The sequence below is a fragment of the Natator depressus genome, chromosome 7, assembly GCF_965152275.1.
Source record: "Natator depressus isolate rNatDep1 chromosome 7, rNatDep2.hap1, whole genome shotgun sequence".
Taxonomy (NCBI): Eukaryota; Metazoa; Chordata; order Testudines; family Cheloniidae; genus Natator; species Natator depressus.
In genome coordinates, this window is record NC_134240.1 from 103,103,621 (window position 1) to 103,109,620 (window position 6,000).

Consider the following 6,000-nt stretch of genomic DNA (forward strand, 5'->3'; position numbering starts at 1 on the left):
AAATATGGTAATTAGAAACATGCAGCATTAATTTCTAGTGCTTTTGCACTGAAATTGCTTTCTTAATCTTGGCATGCAACAAAGCAAAGAACATCCTTTGCTACCTCAATAACAGTTTTATTTTATAAGGTGTTTTAAGTACTTTAAAATATCAAATGATCTTCCATAAAATATACTGAAAGACAAGGGAAAATAAATCAGTCTTCAGGCCAGTGCTTTGCATTCCCATTCCTTGCTCTCTTGGCTTGGATAATGAGATCGTAGGATTATACTGCCCAAATCTACCCCCTTTGGCTAAATCAAGAGGTTACTGATGGACTCTGAAAGAACACCTGTGTTATACTGCTTGGTTGGAAGTATGTTCACCATGATCCAGGCCTTGAGGATAGTAGTTTAGTTAAGTGGGGAAGCATTAATGGAGCCGTAGGGCATTGAGTGTGTGGGTGTGGGGGGATTTGAGATGAAATGGCCTCAAGTTGAGGGGAAGAAGTGATCATCAACATGTGTTCTATAATGTAACTAAAGGAAATGTCAATGTCTGGCTTGATTAGCTAAGTAATAGCATGCAATAGCTTGGAATATGTGCCCTTTTGATGAACAGTTTTTCTAGGATACTAGAAATTAAACTCAAGGTCGTCATGCAGAAAAATGATGTAGCCCCAAAGTAACATATAAATGCTGAATAATAGTGAGTGTGCAATCCACTGCTGGAAAGCTAGAGTTCATAAACATTACTGAGAGAACAGAAATCAGTTTCAACACAATTCCTCAAGGGCTTGAGCGTTCACTAACAGTGTCAGATGTCAAGCAGAGATGAGACTGGAAGATCCTGCGTTTCTTAAGCAATGTAAAATGTTGCGAGGACTCTCTGAATTATTACCTTTTACTTACAACACAGAGACTAGAAATTCTGATACATACCACAGCTTGATAAGCCACCAGCCATTCTAAAACCTTGATCAAGAAAAGGTGAGTTGAAAGAAGGCATTAATTTCTAAGGACCGTACTGTGCAAGGTGTGTTTCTTGGAACAGCTAGAGTCTAAAAAGGAGAAACATGCTGAACCTACTAATCAGAGATCCATTTTTCCTTATTATTAATATTGACACAGCACCATAATTTTGCATGGCAGCTTACATAGATTTTAAAAATAGATTTGGGTCCAGATTGAAATCAGTGGGAGTTAGGTGCCCTAACCTAATCTTTGAAGGTCTGGGTCTTGATCCCTACCACAAGGATCTCAAAATCTAAACCAGATTCCTATTGACTTAAATGTTCTTTGGATTGGACTTTTAGTCAAGAGAGCAAGTAGAATGTTGCAGAATATTAATAATATCTGTAATGACAGTTGAGGAAATTAGGCCAAAATTTTCTAACAGATGCAAACCAGGCATAAAGCAATTTAAGATTGCCCCAGGTGGATTTAAGATTGTTTATGTGATTTGTTTTCTATTTGGGGTAAATCTTGTCCTTTAAAAAATTGATAACATTTCTTAACAGATACATGCCTGTGAAGTGAAAATCCATGCTGCATGTAGCAAGGATTCTATGATGGAAAACAGGTTTTTAGGATTTTTGCTATCAGAGAACTAGCAAATTCCATAATTAAGACAGGATATTTCATGTGTTGACTGTCATAAAAACAGCACCACTAGCTACAGCCCTCTGTGCTCAGCAGCATCTGATTTAGAGTGAGATTATCTCCTTGATCCAGATTGGTTTTGTGAGACGGAACATGTTGATCATCTTGTGGATTTATAATGAAACAGTAGTTAAGATAGGACACATTTTGCAAGGATACCTGTGCTTCATGTCATTTGGATACTTTCCATTTTAGAATCACTTCTCACACTGGGGGTGGAATCTGATATAGGTGTCCATATTTGTGCTACTTGGGCATGGGTGCTGGGAGTGCTGTTGCACCCCCTGGTTTGAAGTGGTTTCCATCGTATACATGGTTTACAGTTCAATGGCACCCCCATTACACAAAGTGTTCCAGCACCCTAGTACTTGGGCATAGACTCCCATTGACTTAAATGGAGCCAGGATTTGATCCTAAATTGTTGATACCTATGATGATCTTGTGTTAAGCACTGAACTAAGACTCATGAGATTGGGATTCAGTTCCTGGCTCTGTCACAGAGCTTTTCTGTCTTACCTTGGACAAGTCATCTAATTGCATGGTGCCTCAATTTCCCCTCTGGAAAAAGGAGATAATACTTCCTCATCTCATGGTCGGGTTGGGAGGATAAAACTATAAACGTTAGCAAGTGCTCAGATACTACAGTCATAGATAAGATGTAGGTGTCATAAAAATAACACTTCTTCTGAAATGACTATCAATGGCAAATACAGCGCAAATAATCAGTGTGACAACATAACACACTGCATTGGCTCTGCATTGGTGGAAAGACTGTCGCAAAGTTTACACAGCCACAGGACTGTAATTTACTAGCAAAATATTGGGCAACAGCAAGTAAAGGAAATTGTATCTCTCTATGGTATTTATCACTGTACTTTAGCTAAGAGCTATAAAAACTATGACCACAATATAATTAGAAAGGGTCCACAAAGGTCCATAACTATCTGTTTACCAGAGGCCTTACCCCTTCCAGCTGTTTTTCCTGTAAGAACTTCCAGCTCAAGAATTGCCTTTCCTCTTGTGGGTTCCAGGACTAGCTGTTCCAAGAAGCACTCATTTAAAGTGTCAAGAGACTTTATCTCTGCCTGAGGTGACATGTACCCAGTCAATATGGGGATAATAACAATGGGGGATTTCAGCTATCCCCATATTGACTGGGTACATGTCACCTCAGGACAGGATGCAGAGATAAAGTTTCTTGACACCTTAAATGACTGTTTCTTTTAGCTAAAGTACAGTGGAAGGGGTAGGGCCTCTGGTAAACAGATAGTTATGGACCTTTGTGGACTCTTTCTTTCTAGTTATATTGTGGTCATAGTTCTAGAAGCTAATTCTGGAAGGTAAACATGGGGAGTCACATTTTGTGCTGACTTAATGCAACTCCAATGTCTACACCCTAAATCAGCACAGAATTTGGCCAAACAAATCTACAGCCTGTGGCAGCTAGTCTCAAAGGGCTCTTCCTTTCTTCCTTCCCTTTAACAAAGAACTTTTATATAGTCCATCAAAACTGGGACTCTGATTTTCTCCTTTTCAAACAGATCTAAAATGGCTAATCGCTAAATTTAAATAATATTATTTAAATAGATTGTTAAATACTGTCTCTGTGAAAGCATCTTGTTATACCTAAGCAAAAGGGTCATGTTCACGTAGATTGATAGCACTACACAGACAACACACTTGTCTTGAAGCATAGGGGACTGGTGGTAAACAAGGGCTATTTTTTGCATGGAGGTAGGAGAATAAACAGAATGCAACTTTGTCAGGTTATGGGAAAGTGAAATTGCTGTACAGAGGCTGCGGATAAGTTACCCTATAAACTTTTATTACTTATCTATTCAATTGGGAAACTATAAAAACACATCTTAAAAATTTGATCCCCATGTTCTGGAAAAGGGGTTTGAGAATGTTTTATTTTTATTATTTCTAGGCTGCATATGTGATCAGAAAAGCGCCCAGTTTAACTGAAGCTGAGGAACTGGATGGCAAAAGATCTGCCAGATCATTCAGCCCTTCTTCCTGTTAGTAAAGCACATTAATAATGTTTTGTCCTGTCTAATTTTAAATGTTCCAAGCAATGGAGCTTTCATCACTTCTTGTAAGAGTTTGCCTGTCAGGGAAATTTCCCAGATATCCAGCCTAAGTTTCCCTTTCTTAATTTCACCCTATTACTTGTAGTTACTTACCCCCTTCTGTTATGCTAAATTAATATTATTCCTTGGTGTTTGTTTAGTACAGTAGATTTGAACCCCAATTCAGCAGAACACTTAAGCTCATGCTAAGAACATGTGAACTATCACACCTTTTCTCCTAGTGTAGACATACCCTTAGTGTGTGTGATCATGAATCCCACTTGGCATTGGACCTAGCAATGATAATAACCACCTTCTCCTCTAGCCCAAGAGGCGTAGGCCTATGCTTTAGATGATAAAGGTCTCAGGGTTCACTCCTTGCTGACATCTGTGGTATTTGCATCTACATGTCCATGGTTTATGAGTATATTCTATGTATATTTTGTAATCGTTCCTACGTCCACTTTTAATTGTTATATGTAGCCTAGTTACTCATGCATAACATGCATCTTAATTCTTTAATTGCATTCTGTCCCAGGAAGAAGTCCAACTATATGCTAGATGCAATCCACTTTTTACCAACGTAAAATATTGCTGTTGAAACAGGTGTATTTTGGAGACGGATTTTAGCAGCAATCGGAGCAGACATATCCTTGAGCCTTTCTAAACCTCTGCTCCTGCCTTCATCTGATGTGTTTCTACCTTTGGATTTGAGCAACAACCACTTCCTGGAAGGAAACACTGAATGAGATGAAAAATGGAGGGAAAGGAAAGGGAAAACCAGTGTTCTTAATCCCCAATCCATGGGGATTCTGAGTGTTCATTCAGATTTTCTTCTCTTTTTGGAATCTTCATTCCAGTGTATTAATGTATGTGGCATATTTTTGAGGTGGTCCAGAGGTGAAAACCTGATGGTTTATTTGCTATGGGCAAGATTCTGCCACCCTTACTTGGTGAGAATTATTCCATGCTGACTCTCAAGAGATTACTCCAGTCCCTTTAACTCAACCTCTTAGTGGGCCTGTTGACTGGAAGACTCCTGTGGCAGCAGATCATTTGTTCCTGCCACAAATCCACCTGTCCCTGCACACAACTCTGCAAGTGGACTATACAGGGTATGCATGTCCCTTGCAGAGCCTCCCCACATCCTAATCCTTTCCCTCCTTGCACAGTAGACCATTGCTCTGAACCTTTAAAAGGAGCGGTGTTCTCTTACCTTAGTCCCCATTTGTGCACATCATAAAACCATGACACAATTCAGCATTGTCAGTGGTCTCTGCTCAAGGAAGGTTCAGAATAGAATAGCAGGAATTAGGACTGAGGTATGTTGGCAAAAGGGGTATGGGAAAGCTCTTAGGAGTGACAGTCTGATCCATATTCCTGTGGTCGCGCCAGGACTCTCCCTCGGTGGCCTCACTTTCAGGAACACATAATTCACTCACATGCTTTGTTTAGTAAAAGCAGTGGGGAGAGGGAATAGCAAAGGCCTGAATAATTTTCCAGTGCAAAGGAGAAAAATAGTATCCCACTGCTCCGTATTTAGGATGGGTCTGATGAGCCAAATGTTTGCAAGGGGATCAGAGTATGCCAGCAGGAGTCACTCTAAGCCTCCTAATGGAAATTTAGGAAGTTAACAGAAGTCTTCAAAATAATCAAAGATTGAGGTGAATCATTTAATTGCAGGTGATAACGAACATTTAAACAACACCAGTATTAGTAAGTTCTGCAGCATTCTTGATCATTTATTAGTTTTACTTCTGCATGATCTGGTTGCCTTTTCATTTTACTTTATTATTTTATTTTATAACTCATTTTTTAAAAATGTAATAAGTAAAGCTATTTCCTGGGACAAAGACTACATTTATCCTGCAGACTGAAAGAACAAAGGTCTGGAGCAGTTTATATCAAGTTGCCTCAAATTTCTTAATCTCATTACCCTGCAGCAATATCTATTGGGAGTAGTGAGTGGACCCAGGTATTTCCCTACTATTACTTGCAATTCCTAATTGTTGGCATCATCAGTGGGACCCATCTTTAGTATAAGATCAGTGCTAACTCTTAATACTCTGAGAATGATGCATCTAGAATAATAAAAAGATTCCAATATGTGTTGGTGATGGTGTATTAGAATTGTATGAGCACACACAAGTCCAAGACCTAATTGTACAGACAAAGCCTTTCATTTTTTTATTTTACCCTGTGATACAAGCTTCACTGGTTACCTGATTAGACCTCAATGAACAGTCAGAAAAGCCACAAAATAAAAAAGTCTGGCCTGTTTGCATTC